At 40.5% G+C, this 18,869-nt stretch overlaps 1 long non-coding RNA gene across 3 annotated transcripts in view; it reads right to left on the bottom strand.

The window, feature by feature from the left end:
* The window catches only part of LOC140848135 (uncharacterized), a 108,228-nt gene that overhangs the window by 65,983 nt on the left and 23,376 nt on the right, over nt 1–18,869 (bottom strand). Inside the window, exon 1 of one of the 3 annotated variants that reach the window (XR_012128680.1) lies at nt 398–617. The exons of the other annotated variants lie outside the window; for them this stretch is intronic. This is a non-coding gene — a long non-coding RNA (uncharacterized lncRNA). Of the gene's footprint in view, nt 1–397; nt 618–18,869 lie in introns of those variants that run through there. 3 annotated transcript variants of the gene reach the window in all.

Here is an 18,869-nt window from a genome sequence, read left to right as displayed (position 1 = left end):
AATTAAAGGAAACACTGAATTTGTCAATTTGTCAATTTGAGGAAAGACAGAGAAATGTATTAGCCCCATGGGAATTACAGAATTAGACAAAGCAAATGAACCTGAGAGAAATGCTGGGACCAACTTTAAAGTTTGGGGGTTCCAGGGCTTCGTCCTTGTCCTCTTCTGTCTTCCACATATTCATTCCCTTGGTCATTTCTTTTAATCGCTTGGCTTTTAATATTATGTCTATGCCAATAATTCCCAAACCATATCTCTAGCCCAGACCTTTCTCCAGAACTACGGACTCACTTTTTAGCTACCTACTCAGTTCCTCCTCTTGGATGTCTAAGAGAAAAGGATGGGCCAACAACACAGCCAGACCCACCTGCTGCTCCTCCAGGCTACCATGACCTACCTGTTCCACATGCAATATTCCCTGTCTCAGCACATTTCAACTTCCTCTATCCAGCTGCTCTGGCCAAAAACCCTGGGCTCCTTGCTTCCTCTCTTTGTTGCACTTTCCGTATCCTACCACTGGCAGATCCTGTTGGCTCTAGTATCGAAAGGTATCCGCAGTCTGTTTCTTTTATGTGATGGTCAGTCAGGGGTGGCCACAAGAAGAGACACAGGAGACAGCTGGAAAAACAAGGTCCTATATATTTACAGGTCCTAGAAGCAGAAGGCCTGGCGTGCCAGGGGGTAGAAGCCATGTGAGGAACACCAGGGTTTGGTCAGGAAAAAGACAGGAAATCTAGGCCAGAGCCGTTACTAGGGTTTCTGCAGGAATGGCAAGGCTGGGCAGGGTAAATGGTTCAGGGCTGGCTGGTTTGAATGATTTTGAGTTTAAGCTATACAGGTGGTCCCTATTTGCCTGGTACCCGGCCCTGGAATGATGGTTAACGGAGAGGAATACTGCCTCCTGGGTGTGTGGGCAGATCGAGGAGGCACGGCTCTGTTACGGTTAGTTTGCCATTCAAAGACATGCTGAGCCCTTTACTATGCCTAAGAATTGGCTAGTTGCAGGGGAGGTAGTCTCTCTTCCCAGCCAGAAAGGTTTCCCTAAAATGCCAAAACATCATATCATAGAGAAGATAAAAATATAAATCATGCAATCCAGAATCCAATCACTTCTAAGACTTCTGACAATATTCTGGTGCAAGTTATCACTGTCTCTTACCTGGATTAAGCTAAGGGTTGCAGCCCCTGAGGGATGGATGCCCCTCTAGACAAAGGGGAGCTGAGCAGGGAACAACAGCCCCAATGCAGTGACATCACCCAGAGCTGCACCTTCACCCAGGTTACCTGGCTCTCCACATTAAAGTGCTTTGCCTTAAAGAACATGCACTCATTCATTCAACAAACCTATCATGAGCACCTGCTCCATGCCCTGCACTGTACCAAGCAGTGGACACAGGAGTGAGCAAGGCGATTGAGATTCATGGAGCCCATCTATATGCCGCCTCATATTCTAGAGGGGCCTGTGACAAGCCTGGAGTCAGTAGCGTCCAGACTGATTCCTTTGCCTTATCCAAGCACGAGTCAGAATCATTTTAGATCCTTCCTTTTCGCTTTATATATTCTATTGGTCTCCAATGGAATAGGAAAATACAGAGACGTGCATATGCACATATGTAATATATTTGCATGTATGTGTGTGAACATATATGTTTGTGTGTATGTGAGCATATAAACACTTTCCTGCTTTTTTTCCTTTTTCTACTGCCCCCTAAAAGTTGAAGGAACTCAAGGCACATTCTGGCCTAGGCCACCATCTTTTCCTCTCTCTTCATCTACTTTCTTCTCTACCAGATCTCACCCAGTGCGATGGCTTTAAATCCACCTACTTAATTGTGGGTAACTCTTGGTAAAAGAAAAGGAAAAATCAGTGAGGGAATTGCTCACTTCTCTGTACTGGCAGTGAAGAAGGATACCAGTTCAGATTTCACTTGGGGACATAATCATAGAAGTACAACCTTGGTGAATTTACAGCAGAGATTAAAAAGCCTTTATCCAAAGGAAAGACTCCACACAGAACAAGTGGCCCAGGGTGTGAAATTGATTATCCCATCTTTTCTATTACATAGAGACATTTCTCATTGGAAGAATTAAGAATATGAATGTGCCCCCTGGCCCACACATAAGATCAGACTCTCCAGCCCTGCTGGGCTTCTGTGAAGTTAAATTAAAAAAAGAAGAAAAGAAGAAAAAAAACTAAATATTTGTAAGGCTAAGGCCGCTATTGCCTGGACTCTCTTGCCTCTGGGAGACGCGCGCCAGTTTCTGGAGACATCTGTTACTGCTGGAGGGGAACTGCTACTGACACCTAATGGCAGAGGCCAGGGATGCTGCCAATCGTCCTATGTTTTGAGGTGGTTTGCTACACAGAAGAGATGATTAGAACTGCTTCTTATCTTTAAAAAGAGAAGATGGGAAAAACCATGATATCTTCAATTCCTTTTAGCCTCAGAATCCTTGATCTAAACAAAATCTTACCTAGAAGCACAATATATATTTATCTGTGAAGAGTATTTTTGGATGCAAATGACAAAAATTAGACAGTAGTATGCTCCTTTCCTCACATGGAAGGCATTCCGGAGCCAGATGGTCACTGGACTTGGTTCAGTGGCTCACTGAGGTCAGAGTCAATGTTTCTGTGATTCCAGGCTTTCCCATCATGCTTATGGCCGCGCGGTCACAAGATAACTGAGGTAGTGGTGGACGTGAGACTGGCACTGAAGGGAGAGGGGAGGAAGAGAGGGAAGGTCAGTGCCAGCCACTATGTCGCTCTTTAATAAGGAAGTCAACGTTTCACAACACTGTCAACATCAGGGACTTCTCATGGTTCATGGGCCAACACTGTGTCACATATCAGTCCTAGCTGTGAGCAAGACTGAGAGATTGAGAGGCAGGATTCGCATGAATGATGCTAATCATCCTCCACAGCTTGACGGTGGGTCTGCTGCCACTGCACACAAAAGCAGAGTGTAGGAAAGAGCAAGTGGCAGTTGAGTATTGAACAATACATAGCTTGTGAAATGCTATGAAATGCACAAAAATGGGGCTGATCTGACTGAATTAGGAGAGGAAGGCCTTGGTTCCTGGCAACTCTGCCTCCCTTTCCATGGTATTTCCTCTGCAGTGAGACTCCAAGCTCCAAGAACAGCCTAGGACTCCAGAAAGCCAAGTTTAAAAAACACTTGAGTGTAGTTTGACAGCTCTTCCCACTTTAACTTTCCAGAATCCTGGAAGAACCTGTGTATTTGATGAGCCCTAAGGAGACCAGTGTGGCTAGACTGGGGACAGGCAGAGGAACCAAGTGAAGACGAGGGATCAGAGGTAAGTGGGCACGCACCCATTTGTCCACACCTGCCTACTTCTCAAACCTCGCCTTCCCTATGACCCTTTCCAGAGGACTCACTTTGGTCTCACTTTTGTGTTCCTTGAGGGTCAAGAACTAGAAAGATCCAACAAGGACGCTGATTCTGAAACCCAACAGCTTTATAAAAAGCAGGCTTGCTAGAGAGCATCTATGGACGAATCTTCCTAACACTCTTTGTTTTTCCTTCAAATTTGGAGATGGCTCCGGCTATGACCAGAGGAATCACTATCATTGCAGCTAAGCCTTGCTAAACCAAGAAAATATGATGCTTTCATTTAATGGGGCACACACTGCATCCGTAATACGTCTATCCTGAGGTGGAGGGGTGCAGAGCCACAGTGATACACGATCCAAAATATTCAGGAGGAGCCCTAATGTTCCTAGTTCCACAGCTGCCGAATTTATGGGATAAGCCCTTGGTTTTTGTTAGAAACCAATGAACAGACTGCCAAATCACCCTAGGCCAGTTGTAAACAAATCGATTAATGATGTCTGCCAGCAATAAGCAATTCCACTACACTATTGCCCTAATGCACGCTGTTAACAAGAAGTAGCAGTTTTTGGGTTTTCTTTGTAAAGTAAAATAAAGGATGGAATTTGAATGTTAGATGGGACCCTTTGAGCCTGAGCATCAGAAGGCTTCAACAGACATGCAGGCTCCTTCAGTGCGCAGGTGAGATCTGGAAGCTCTGCGGGGTGTTCAACCACCACAAAGCACTATTTATTAGGCTTCCTAACAAGACACTGCGGAATAAACTTGAGGTAACCACACGTGCCCTTCAACATGAGAACTATAACAACTTTTAAAGGGCACTTAACTTGGGATAAGAAAATATGACACTTTCACTTTATGGGATGCACACTGCATCCATAATACGTCTATCCTGTAACAAACCAGTAACGGAAGAATTGACACTGTAGGCACCACTCTTTGCTTGGTGTCACACCTCATGACAACTGCCATGACCCCTTTATAGAAATGACAGTTCACTAAAACCCCACAAATGTCAACAGATGAAACAATAGTGAGCCACACAATGGAATGATGATGATGACGACAATGATGACAATGACAGTGGCCGTGACAGCTTCTGCCACTGACTCAATTCTCATTATGTGCCAGGAGTGTGTGATATTTTATCTCTTTTAGTGCTCACACTATCCCTGTGAGGTACATCCGAGTATAATAACAGATACTATTAAAACTATAGATGCTATTATAATCCCCAGTATGCAGAACATAAAACTAACAGTCTAAGTAACATGCCCCAGGCCATCGAGATATTTAATTTTAGTAGAAGAAGTGAGCTTAACCACTGAGCATTCTGCCTCTTAAATAGCATTTATGCTATTTATTCAGATTTCTGTTTTTAAAGACTCTTTAAAAACTGAGGTAGATGTTTGAAAATCTGCTCAGCCTGCTTCTCATTGGAGAGGGGATCTTTTGGTTATGTTTTGATTTGGTTATGTATCTAAATTGACAGATTGACAATAGGCAAACATGTCAAGTTTAAAAACAACCTAAAGTATATACTGACTTAGTTGGCTGGCAGTCTTTGTTCACTGCAATATTTGTAAGGGTTAGTTGGTGAACGCCTCTTTTCCAGGAAAAAAAAACCATGAAGGAGTTTAAACTCAACAAACCACAGGTAATCACACACAAATCTCTTTTGGGCAGAAAGAGGGAGGGAGGGATAACCTGTTACTCCATCCTAATTGGCATCCATGGGGAGAGAGCAGGAAGAGGAAATCTTCCTTTAGGTTTCTGAGATGCCTGACAAAAACATTTCTATTATTAGAATTCTGGGTCAAAATTAAAGGGAAACTCCCTTTTCTCTACCAGCCTCTGATCAATTAGTTCATTTTGTAAGGTTCTCAGCAACAAGCTCGGGACTCTAAGAGATGGACTTCAGTTAGAAAAGTTTTCAACAAAGTCCCTTTTATTTTCTGCTTAAAAATGCCATTAAGTCATGTACTGGAACACAGATCTTGTACACACTGTCAGATTCTCCCAACTTCCCCTTCCTCTCCTGGTTACTGCCTTATTCACATGGGCCATTCTCTACTTCCGGGGCAGGGGATCTCCTTGCTAGCAGTGGCCAGGGGGTTGGATTATACAGGAGAAGAGGGGAGAATTAGCTCCCAATGGGAAATGGGAGCTGGGAAGGAGAGGACCACATAAACTCCCCTTCCCTTCCCTCTTCCATCAGTTACTTCCAGGTGCACTTCTGCCTTATGATTTGTGCAGGAAAGTACTATATGCAAAGCAAGTAAGCTTAATGAGTGGTCCATATGTCTGCTCTTCATGACTGGTTGATAATACAAAGCATCACATTGCTTCACATCTCTCTTTGCCTGGCTTCTCTTTTACCCATCATCACCTCCCTGGGTTGAACCTCCCAAAAAAAGGTTTTAGTGTTCTCACAAGCCTGCACAGCTTGAGACCAAACCCTTCGAGCTGGGTGTGGCTATTTCACCAAGTTCTTGCCAATGAGAAATGAGCAGAAGTGGGACGTGCAAACCCTAAGTCAGGCCCTTGAAAACAATTGACTATACATGTCCCTCCCCGCTGTCTTCCTCTCTCTTTCCATCACCCCATTCCCCACTGACTGGAAAACAGCAACAACTGGAACAATTTTGGAGGCTACAAATCAACGATGGCTGAGCTGCCATGCCAGTACTAGACTGCTCATTGCTGGGCTTTTAAGTGAAGGAGAAGTAAACTTATATATTGAAAATGAACATGGAACTCCAGCCAAAACCAATAATAATAAGATACTATCTGCACTTTGTTGGCGCTATCTTCTAGAGAGCTCTCTTCCCTTAAACTATCCTAAACATCTGGACTGAACTAATGGTACTACTCTGATTTAGGAAAGCAGATACATCTGAAAATAAATGTTTCCATGGTCAAGCATCAAGGCCATAACTTAGAGCCAGCTTTTCCCCCTGCAGAGTGACCTTCTTTAAGGTCTGAGATGATCAACACATGACACCGAAACGCAAGCACTAATTTTTGGAACCTTGAGTTGTTGGTTTCCTGTATTCTCAAAAAAAATTTAACAAAGAAAGCATGCTTAAATTATCATGATATAGGGTAAGACAGAAAGACTTAAGAAGCTCTCAGGCTTCCATTCATTTCCCCTGGTAAAAATCAGTGAATGAATTCTCAGGAATGGAATAGCCCCTGCCTGGCAGTGTCATGGCCTTTTGAGTTCAACTCTTTTAACATCAAAGAATTACTACTGCAGAGCAAAGGGTCAAGGTTTCGGCCTGCTAAAGCAGGATCAACCAGAAGTCCTCTGGTAAAATATAAACCTAAGGACAATGTATCTGGAGGCACAGATTAGAGGGATTATGAAGGTATTAGTAGAAGAAAAAAAAATCTTCCTTTGATCAGCAGTTCTACTAGGAATTCACCTTAGGAAATTACTAAACAGTCAGGATTACTATCAAGTGATGTTTATGGAAGGATTGTCCACATTAATGTAATACTACAAAAACCCAAAATAACAAAAGATAATTACTAATGTGGTTTTGCAAATTCTGGCATATCCACACAATTTAACACTAGGTTTGATTAAGTATTATATGACGATAAAGGTTTGTATTCACTGACATGAAGAAGTCCATGAAAGCTTGGAGCTTTTTAAAAGCAAGTTTGTAAATACATTAAGATGGTATGTATATTCTAGAACAGTGGTTCTCAAAATGTGGTCCTTGGACCAACAAGGTCAGCATCACTTGGGAAAATGCAAATTCTTGATCCTACCCCAGACCTACTGAATCAGAAACTTTTGTAGTGGATTCCAGGAGACAGTTTCTTTTTAAATTTATTTAAATATCACTGATATACAATCTTATGCTGGTTTCAAGTGTACAATACAGTGGTTCAACAGTTGTCCGTGTTACTAAACGCTACCCCCTCTAGTGTGGTTATCTATGAATGTAGAAAGATGTTACAGAATCATTACCTGTATTCTCCATGCTGTATTACTGTCCCCATGCCCAACTTATATTGTGATTGCAAATTACTGTGTCCCTTTATCACCCTCAGCTGCCCCCAAAACCCACCCCAACCCCTTCTCCTTGGCAACAACTGATCACTTCTCAGTGTCTGAGTCTACGGCTATCTTGTTCCTTCTGCTTTGCCTTGTTCTTATATTCCACAAATAAGTGAAATCATATGGTATTTGTCTTATATGACTTATTTCACTGAGCATAATACCCTCTATATCCATCCATGTTGCTCCAAGTGGCAGGATTTATTTTCTTCTTATGGCTGAATAATATTCCATTGTGTATATGTACCACATCTTCTTTATCCATTCATCTACTGATGGACACTTAGGTTGCTTCCATTTCTTGGCTATTGTAAATAGTGCTGCGATAAACATAGGGGTGCATATGCCTTTTCAAATTGGGGATTTTGTTTTCTTCGGGAAAATTCCTAGAAGTGGAATTACTGGATTGGATGGTATTTCTATTTTTAGTTGTTTGTTTTTAACTGCTTTCCACAGTGGTTGCACCAATTTACATTCCCACCAACAGTGTAGGAAGGTTCCCATTTCTCTGCAGACTCACCAACATTTGTTATATTTTGTCTTTTGGATGGTGGCCATTCTGACTGGTGTGAGGTGGTATCTCATCGTGGTTTTGATTTGCATTTCCCTGATGATTAGTTCTTTTCATGTGCCTGTTGGCCATTTGCATTTATCCCTTGGAGAAATGTCTGTTCAGGTCCTCTGCCCATTTTTTAATTTGGTGGTTTGTTTTCTGGTGTTGAGGTATATGAGTTCTTCACATATTTTGGATGTTAACCCTTTATCAGATGAGTCATTTACAAATATATTCTCCCATATTATAGGATGCCTTTTGGTTCTGCTGATGGTGCCCTTCCCAGTTGCCTGTTTTAATAAGCCTTTCAGGTGATTCTAATGCACACTAAACTGAGGACCGCTGATCTAGAACAGAGAAGAGGTTACCATACCTACTTATAAAGGATGTGTAAGAGCACTGTTTCCCCTCTGCTATTCTAATTCACCCCAATACCAGAGTTATTAGTTACAGTGTCCAGTAAAAGAAAGACCCAGTCCAAGTGGTCTTACATGATAAATGAATGCATCATGCATTACCTCACATAAACTCGGATATGGCAGCTTCTAGGACATATATTTAAGGTTCCTTCTCCATTTCCTATGGCTCTTTCACGTATGGGCTTCATTTCCAGGCTGGTAGTCAGATGACTCATGTAATTGCCCATATTATATCCAGACACATCACCTTCAGAAGCAAAAAGGGACCATTTCTTCTGGAATCTCCCTCCCAACAGTAAGGAAAATTTTTCTCCTCTCCTTCAGTACACCTTTCCTCATTCCTCATTGGCTGGACCTGGGTCACATGCCCATTCTTCAACTAATTACTCATGACAGGAGCAAGAAAACCATGATTAGCTTAGACTACTCAGGACTCCCCCTGAGCTGGTCTTGCTTTACCAGACAAATAGCCTTTACAATTATAAGTGTGGTACTTGCAAATGAAAAGACAAATAAACGTATGGAATAGAATAAAAAGTCCAAAAATACACTCAAGTATATATAAAATCTTAGCATATTATAAAGATGTCATCTCAAATCACTAGGGCAAAAGATAGATGGTGCTGACATAATTGGAGAGCCAATTATAAAAGATAAAACTAAATGCATACTTCACACCATACACAAGAATAACTCCAAATGGACTGGACAGCCAAATGGAAAATGGAAAAATCAAACTATTCAGGAACTAGATGGAATCTTGGGTGAATTCTTCATCAACTTTAGTGTAAGGGAAGGCTTTCTAACAATGACTCAAAAACCCGTAGGCAACGAAGACTGATAAATCTGACTATATAAATATTTAACATTTTTCATGACGGAAAAACACCATAAACAAAGTCAGACAACTGACAAACCAGAAGAAAATGTTTGTAACATGTACCACAGACTGATACCTCCAATACAAAGAACACTTAAAAACTGGCCAAAATTCTAACAAAAGAAAGGAAAAGACACACAGATGGACATACACATAACAAATACACATGTACAAACATACAAATGGCCCTTAAACTTACAAAAAGATATTCAAACTACTTCCTGATGAGGCATATTAAGCAATATTTAGATACCTATTTTTACTTGCCAACTTATGAAAATAAAGTGACGACAACTCAGTCTGTCATAAGGCTGTAGGGAAAAAGGCCTTCTCACACATTGCTGGCAGGAATGCACATTGTTGCAAACCCTATGAAAGGAATTTGGAATTATCTAACCAAGATACATTCACAGTTAGCTTTTGACCCAGCAATGCCTTTTCTAGGAACTTATACCAAAGATGCATTTCTAACAATACAGAAAATACACTCACACAAGTTACTTACTAGGGCACTATTTGTAACTGCAGAATACTGGAAACAGCCTACAGGCCACACATAGGAGAGTGGTTGAATGTGGAGGGTACACTCACACAACAGAGTGCTGCGCTGATGTAAAAAATAATAATAAAACAAGAAGAAGAAAGAGGAAGTCTCAGTGAACTGATAAAAAGTGATTTCCAGAGTATGTTTTCGGTGAAAAAAGTGAAGAACAAAAGAGTAGCTATAGTATGCCACCTTTCTTGTAAGGAAGAAGGGGATCTAAGAAAATAGGCATGTGTCTGCCCACAAGTACGAAAAGAAACATAGAAAAGGTAAAATGGAACTAATGAAAATGGTGCCCTGCCAGAGATGGGTGGGAATGGGGTGGAAAGGATGGGGATGGGAGTGACACTTGTGAGCACAGTTCAGGATTTTAGAACCATAGTCAGGTCGTGCATTCTCAAAATATAAATACTCACTGAAATGAACCAGGTGTTGGGTTCCACAGGGAACCCAACAGAAAACAAACTGTAGCAAATGAACGTGTGTTACACATGAGTAACAGAATGACTGGTGGTGAGGGGGCAACAACTTTTTTAAAAAGTAACTTTGGAAAATGGTATTTTCCCTGTGTGTGTAACACTAAAAAATTATTTTAAACAGGGGTGTGGGCTCACAATTCTTAAGTTATCTTATATGTATTCAAAGTTTGACCAAGTTAGTGAGTGTATTCTAGACAATATACAGATTTCTCACTATCAGAGAAAAGAGCTACAAATAAGGAAAGAAAGAAGATTAGAATAAACCCTGGGGTGTTGAGTTGCCATGAAAGTTGGATTCACATTATCAGTGTGAAGCCATGGGTGTACACATACACACAGTTACAAAAAGAAGTACAAACAGATATAGACATGTATGTGTGCATGTGTGTGTACACACACATATATGTGTGTGTTTCCCAGTGTGTTCTGCTGAGAGGATCCAGCAGCAATGAAAACAATGATGTTCCTGTGTCAATAAGCATATATAATTCCCAGATGGTGGTCTCTATACCATTTCCCAATAAAAGGAACCAGGACTTAAAGAGATGGTTGATTCAAGGACAGGAGCAAGAAAAGCACAAGATGAGCTTGGAAATCTTTCTGTGGTTCCAGAAGGTAACAAAATGCTCAAAAACATAATAGGGCACATTTAAAGGGCACAGGGTCCAATATGAAGGCCAAAGCTAGGACAATTTGAACAACAAAATACTGACAGTAATGATTTATAGCATATAGAATAAATCTCCCTGTGTACAGACTGATATTAATAAATGACCAAAGAACTAGAAGAGAAGGGACAGTTCTTCTTTACAGAAGAACTCCAGTTCATAAATGTAGAAGGAATGATTAAAAATAGAAAACTACCTTTTGGAAAACAGGAATAACAGATGCTAAAATTAGTGGGTAAATGTATGTTTTGGTCTCAAAATATGAGAAAGGAGAAATACTAACTTTACAGTTGAGAAAGACGGCAGTTCCCATCTTCATTATATGATCAAGACTAGTATCACTAATAATGATGAGAGACATTGTGCTTCTAGACCTCCAGAGAGAAAGCGCTCAGAAGGACTGCACCCTTATTTCTGTGGCATTCTTGCCAAAAATGCATTATGTGAATTTAATCATGAAGAAGCATCACACAAATTTAACCTGAGGGGCATTATAGAAAATAATGGACCAGTCTCTTAAAATGTCATGAAAGACAGATGAATTGTCCCAGAAGAGGGTAGGGTACGCTGAAGAGATACCACAGCAGAATACAGTGTGTGAACCTCATTCGGATCCTGGACCAGAAAAAATATGTTAGTGGAAACATTGTGATAGGTTTATAGCATAGTTAGCAGTACTAAATCAATGTGCATTTCTGGGCTTTAATAATCGGCTCACATTGGGAAATACGTGAACACTTGGGAAAAGTGGCTGAAGGGTAGGCAGGAGTTTCTTGTCCTTTTTTGCAACTTTTTCTAAGCTGAGGTTATTTCAGAATGTAAAGTTAACAAAAAGCTTCAAAGAATACCAGTTCCCCAACTGGGAGGGCCTTGAAATATTCAACCTGGGATTGAATATGGAAACCTGGGGTGCTGGAAATATTCTCTGTCTTGATCTAGGTTGGAGTACATGGTTGTGTACATATTTAAATTTCACTGAACAGTATGCTTAAGATTTATGTACTTTTGTTGTAGGTACGCTATTCCTCAATTTAAAAAAAATAAAAATGTTTAAAGAAAGAACCAGATCAGTTTTGAGCAAGTAAAACTGATGATCAAGCTCGGTGATTGGCACTGGGCCAGGCTCCTAATAAGAGTCCAGAAATGTACTATTTATCATTACAGTGCTATCAATGAATCTACTAAGTCCCCAGGAGAGACATCAGATGTGAAATGTATAGCTCAATTCAGCATTTCAACGGTGTTCATAATTGGCAGGCACTATGTGAAGTGATTTTTAAGTTCATTGATTTTTCATCACAGGACAGTGAATGAGGTTTTAGAGTCCACTTCCCCACCTCTTTTAACAGGAGGAAACAGTGTCTCAGAGAAGTAAGGAGACAGTGATGTCCTGGGCAGAAACTGGCAGGCAGAAGTTCAAAGCCAGATATGTCTGCTTCACAGTCCTGGGTGTTTCCTGCTATCTGGCATTGCCTGAAACAGGAAATTTTGACTTGTGTTTTTAAAAAATGATTTCCAAGTCATTTTATAGTTATAGTTGCTAAAACTTGTAGGACAGTTATGATTTTTAGATGTACTCTATCCAACAAAAGGCCTAATTAAAGAAAAGTTCAGACATTTAGCCCTTTATAAAGAAATGTGTCTTCAAATATATGGAAACAACCTTCAAGTTTAGCTTTTTATCAGCATGATTTATTTTTCTTCTTTTGCTAACTTTTGGACTTCATTAACTTTCCCTTGAATGTAAGTTGAATGCCTATCACTAATCACAGGAAAATGATGGAACAGGTTCAGACAGATTCATTGTCAGGTCAATGGACAATGACTAAGTAATTCCTTCACAAAGTGCTTCTTTGTATCTCTTTGGCACACATACTAGAGACTGGTCTACTGCACCTCAAACATCTCTTACTCCAATTAGTCCAGGAATTCTGACATCATCTCAGTCTAACCACAGGGTTTAGCAATCTTCTTTGTTGTCAATACAATCTGATGTTTAAGACTTCAGACCTTGCAGGGGAACAGTAGTACAGCATGGAAATAGTCAATGATTCTGTAACATCTTTCTATGTTGATAGATAGTAACTGCACTAGAGGGGCTAAGATTTAGTAACACGGGTAACTGCTGAGCCACACTGCCTTGCACATTTGAAACCAACATAAGATTGTATATCAAGGATACTTGAATTAAAAAAAAAAATGACTACAGACCTTAAAACCTGATACATCTGGGTCAGGTCCTGGCTTTATCAGTGGTATCGCCTTGGGCAAATTACTTAACCACCCAGAAGTCCAGTTTCCTTATCGTTAAAATAGGATTACTACCACTACCACCACCAGCTACTGTCCTTGGGTTGCAGAAAGGGTAAATGAAGTAAAGCATGTAAAATGCTTTGTTATTCTTCAGCATGTAATCATGGTTAACTGTTATTATTGTCTGGCTCTCATCAAGCTGACTGCCTGTCTGTTCATTGTTCAAGTGTGCACTCCAGGCATTGTATTGAGGACCTACTATGCACACAGCACTCTGAGGGATAAAAAGACGAATGCTTCCAGTATATATCAAGTGAAATAATTTAACTTTGCAACTCATTCTGAAGATATTTAATGGGCCTCTGCAACATTCCATCCATTGTATCGGGTATGGGGGAACAAAGTTCTCAAACTCCTAAAGCTTATCATATTCTCTTGGGAAGAAACAGAAAATGACCAAGTAAACAAAGACAGAAGATGATTCCAATTGGTACAGAAACTAAAGCAGGTTTATGTGTTGGAGAGTGCCTGAGGGAGCCGTCGCTGGCCGTCGGTTGATTTTGCAAAGCCTCCTGCTCCTTTTCCTTTCTGCCCTGACCTTTCTGATTGCTCAACTGCCAACAGAGCCAGAGTAGCCACACTGGACATTAACACGGAAGTGGGAGAAGCAATAGGAAGGGCTTCAGTCCTAGCTGCTGTGCTACACCAGCTCCCATGTCTAACTACTGTTATTTTATGTTTTGTCACTCATGGCCCCACGTGATCGTAACTAAATTACTTACTCTCTTCTGACGACATCTCTGCTTCCAACCTTATCAACTATGGAAGTCCAGAAGAAATTCAGAATTTGATTGATAAAAGTAGAAAGAACACCAGCAACTATGAACTAGTAACAACGTGGACTTATTTTCTACATATATTTTCTAGCATTTACCGAGTACTAATTTGTGAAATGTCACTCCTGGTCATTTATAGATGTCACAGTTAACTGTACAGATTATCTACCTCAAGCTTCACTGGAAAGAAAAACAAACCTAATCCCAGCAGTAAAGCAGCTTCTTAGAAGTGACTCAGCCAAGATCTAAACCCAGGTATGAACAAGCCCCAAATCCAAATTTCTACACCCTCCCCCCTATTATCTCTCAGACCAGCAGGAAAGTGGCAAAAGTAGCTGAAACAGATGAGGAATATGACAAAGGAAGTATTTAAAAAGTGGCTTACAAATAAAAGGACACACGAGCAAGCAGAATGATGAAAATAAATAATTGGTGGAAGACCCACCTCCACGGTCCTCTTGGCATCTAGTTCTAATTTTGTGGCTGGAAGCAATCTGATTTGCCAGTTCTTCTAACCTGAAGGCACCATCCAGAGCAGGATTCCCTACTTAAGGAAGAATGCACCCATGCTTTGCTCTAGGAAAACCTTAGGTATGGCTCTCTTGCCAGGTCCTGCCCAGTGTTAGTTTATTTGTTTGTTTTTAATAAAGTTTTATTGGCACAAATCCACTCCCATGTATTTGTACATTGGCTATGGCTGCTTTGGCACTGCAATGGCAGAGGTGAGTAGTTGTGACAGAGACAGTAAAAGCTTTAAATATTTACTATTTGGTCCTTCGCAGGAAAGTCAGCCAACCCGTGCTCCATGGTGTGGCTGCAGTTCATAGATCTTCTTAGTTGTACCACACCGGCTGGCCTAGGGCCATCAGGCTGAAGCACTGGGAGCAGCGCTAAAAATCCATTTCCAGGACTTTCTCCACTTCTGAACGTACACATTCAAGGGAAATGCTGGGCTTCTGTATCCTAACAGAAAACCTTAATTAAATGCTCAGGAAACCAAAACCCATTTGGACTTCTCTCCTGGGTGTGAGACATCAATGGGCACCAAGAGACACCTCCTGAATCTTGGTAGCACACAACCTTGTGCACGCCTGCTACCTTGAGGAAACACATGACTGTAGCTTTAATTAACTTTAAATCCACTGGATTCACAGTTTATCCAGTTACAGTAAACTAGAGTGAAAGAAAATAGGGAAACTTGCCTTAAGGAAGATGACTTTTAGAATGCATTTGGCAAATACAGTGAGAAAGGGCATCTTGGCTGTATTTTGGACCTGGCAGAAAGCTTCAGTGATGACATTATTCAATGAGTAATGTAATGCTCTCACACGCTTATTCTCAGAGGGGAGAACCTGGGGTTTTAATCATTTGGTAAGGCACTTCCATTGGATCTTGCAGATTTGTCAAATGCCATAAATGAACCACAGTTTTATAACTTCTTTTTTCTCTTTTGGAGCCAACTCTATTTTTCATCCACAGCACAAGCAACTTTAAACAGAGAGGACAGCTGGGAAGGGAAATCATCCTTCCCAAAAACTCCTAAGCTCCAGGTGCTGCTGGTCCAGCTGTTTGAGAAAGAAAGTAGGTGAGGAACTTGAGTCACTGCCTATGACCCAGGTTTCCCTGGCACCTCCTTTACGACAGCAGAGGCAGAAGGAGCTGCCATATTTGAACATTGCTCTGGGCTCCTGATGGGAAGCCACTCTTGGGCAAGTTTGACTGCTGTGCTTGGTTCACAGTGGCCACACACACACTGATGCCTGACTTGGTGTGATCCTCCTTTTCCTGTGTAATTCCAGCCACTTGTCATTTCTGTTTCTTCTTGGCTTGAGTTGCACTGTGGCAAGGCTTTCCTGGGAGGGTGTACAATCAATCTCTCTGTGGATTATTCAGTCGGCAGATTATGAAAGATATGTTTCTACTCCCAGCTGGACTTCCACTTGTTACCCAGCATGTGCTCAGAGAAACCCTTCTGTGTCATCTGTGTGCTTGGGAAATGAAAGCCAGTTTCAATTAGTTAGCTCTGGTTTCCACCTAAGCAAAATGGTAACAGTGTGGGTGATTAAGAGGAAAGACTTTAGGGGGCACACAATCTTGGATCTGGACATCAGTTTTGCCTCTTACTGGCTGTGTGGCCTACCATCAGTTACTTAACTGTTCTGAACCTTGATCTTCTCATTTTTTAAATGGGATGGCAGTACTCAACTCCCAGGCTTCCTTTCAGGATTAAACGAGCACACATATAATGAGGATTTAGGTCAGTTTCTTAGGATGAATGTTCATGAATGAAAGTAAAGTTTCCAGCTAGAAATTGTGAAGAAAAAATATCAACAAAGCAACAGAAATATGAGCAAGATACATTCACAGACAGTCCACAATAAAATAAATATAATGGTTCTTACCCATATGAAAAGATGTTTGGCCTCACTTAGAACAGGAAAAATGTAAGTCAAAACTATACAAGGGTATCATTTTTCACCTATCAAGTTGGCAAAAATCCAGTTCAAAATGTTTACAACATGTTCCATAATAAATAGCAGAATTAGACACTCTCACACATTGCCAGCAAGAGTGTAAAATGCTACAACTCTTTGGGGAGATCACTGGCAATCCCTATCAAAATTATAAATGCACTTACCTTTTTCTTCAGCAATTTCACTCATGAGAATTATTTCTAAAGCTCTACTTAAGCCAGCATGAAGTTGACAGGTAAACCTTATTACTAATTACAGAGTTGTGTGCATGCATGAGCAAGAGTCTAGAAATAGCCAAGTGTCCATCTAGTGAGAAGTGGATAAATAAACCATGGTACCTCCGCACAATATTACACAGCTGTGAAGAAGAGAATGAAGTTCTCCATGCCTATGGATATCAGGAAAACAGTTAAACAGGCAGGATGCAAAACCATCCAGATAGTATCCTAATTTCTATGTAAAAAGGGGGGAAAGAACATTTGTTTATACCTGCACAGAAGTAAACAGCAGAAGGCAATACAAGAAATTAATAAGAATGGCTATGTATGTATAGGAAGCTGAAGGTGGGAAACTGTGTTGGTGAGGTCAGTAGTTAGAGTAAGACTTTGTTTGATTTCAGTTTTATTTTTGAACCATGTGAATATATGACCAACTCTAATAATATAATCAAAACAAGGAAAATTGTATTTTCTAAAGTGCATAATGGCTTCCAAAATCAATCAGAACCCATATTTGAATTCTCTGTCATTTTGAATATATTTACTCCCTGTGCTAGGTTTTAAACTGTTAAAACAGGGCATGAAGCACTGCAGCCTAGGTGGCCAGCCATGTGTCCTACTCTCAGTCAAGGAGTTAAATGCATACTTTTTACTGAACCAATGAATAAATGAATGAGCTCATTGCTTTCAAGTGCAGAGAGAATGGTCATTAGCTGACTCTATCAAAAGCTATCAAAGAACCAAGGGATGACATGAGAACAATGAAGTTTTCATTTTTAAAATGGGAAGTAGAAAGTAGATCACTAAAGTGAGCTCAAAGACCTAAAAGGGAAAAAAAGAAAACCATAAATGTATTCCTTCTCTGAACTCTATGGAATACTTTAATCCACCTTCCTTTGGGGAATTTACATTGGAAACTGAAACCCAAATGCATGAGCAGTGCTCTCTGAACAGACTGGGAAAGAGGCACTTAACGTGCCTTGGTCATCTTAAACCTAATGAGGGAATGGTTAGGTCAAAGAGCATGTTTCTCCATTGGACTTTCAACTTTTTCCTCATCACCGATCCCTTAGGAAGGATGGAGGAAGGATGTCCTAGACAGGTACCTGATAAAATGACTTCTATGCCAAGAAACCAATACAAATTTGTTCATCTGTGTTTTTACATCCTGGATCCACAATAATTTACACAAAAATGCCATCTCCCTTACTGCAGGGTGCCTGATTTATAGATTGGGCATCTGTTTCATATAAAGGGCCCTGAATGGAACAACAATCTCTGTTCTAACAAAACAGAGGGCTCATTTCATAAATCACTTTCGACCTATCAGATAGCTCACAATGAATTTCTTTTAAAACAAGGCACATTTTTCTTTCCCTCAGAGCTTGTTCTGCAAGCTGCTATTGAGAAAAGAAAAACACACAATACTTCAAGCTTTTAAAAGACTCCAAGATGGCAATAGTAAACCTAGTAATCAGTTCATTTCTCTTTCATTTTATCCTGTAATAAGATCCTTATATGAAAGTTTGCAGGAGGAAATATTTAAAATAGTCAATGTTCTCAAGGAGCCCCTACCCCAGGAATTTGAAAGCAAAAGGAATTTACTTTGTCATTCTCTGTTCCTTGCCCATAGCAGGACATTACCACTTGATCAACCTTTCCCACTGAGCTTGCTCGAGGTCCTGTACTTCTGAGCCCAAAGTACTGGGTAACCTCTACTAAGGAGCAACAATCAACGCAGGATGGAATAGTCCGCTCTGATCACTTTTAAGAAAACAGAACTGAACCACAGAAGGAAAAAGAGACTGTCACGGTCAAACAGTGAGTCAATGATGCAACTGAAACATATAATCCTAAGTGCTAAACCCAGTATTCTCCTTCATCTACACCAGTATATGAATTACATTCAGAAGGTCAAGTATGAGTCTGTATTGTGTCTGTGTATGGGGATAGAGGTTGTTTTTCAACAAAGCTATCTCTTCTTCAAAAGAAATCCTTACAAATCAAAATGATCCCTATTAGCTATGTTTTCCAAATAACGAATTTATCATTATAATACAAGTGATTCAGAAGCTCCTGGCAGCCTGCCACTCCAAGTATCATTTGGTTTAGTAATAGTC

This window comes from Manis javanica, chromosome 3 (assembly GCF_040802235.1).
Source record: "Manis javanica isolate MJ-LG chromosome 3, MJ_LKY, whole genome shotgun sequence".
Classification (NCBI taxonomy): Eukaryota; Metazoa; Chordata; class Mammalia; order Pholidota; family Manidae; genus Manis; species Manis javanica.
Note: the sequence above shows the minus strand (reverse complement) of the source record. Positions and strands in the feature narration are given on the sequence as shown.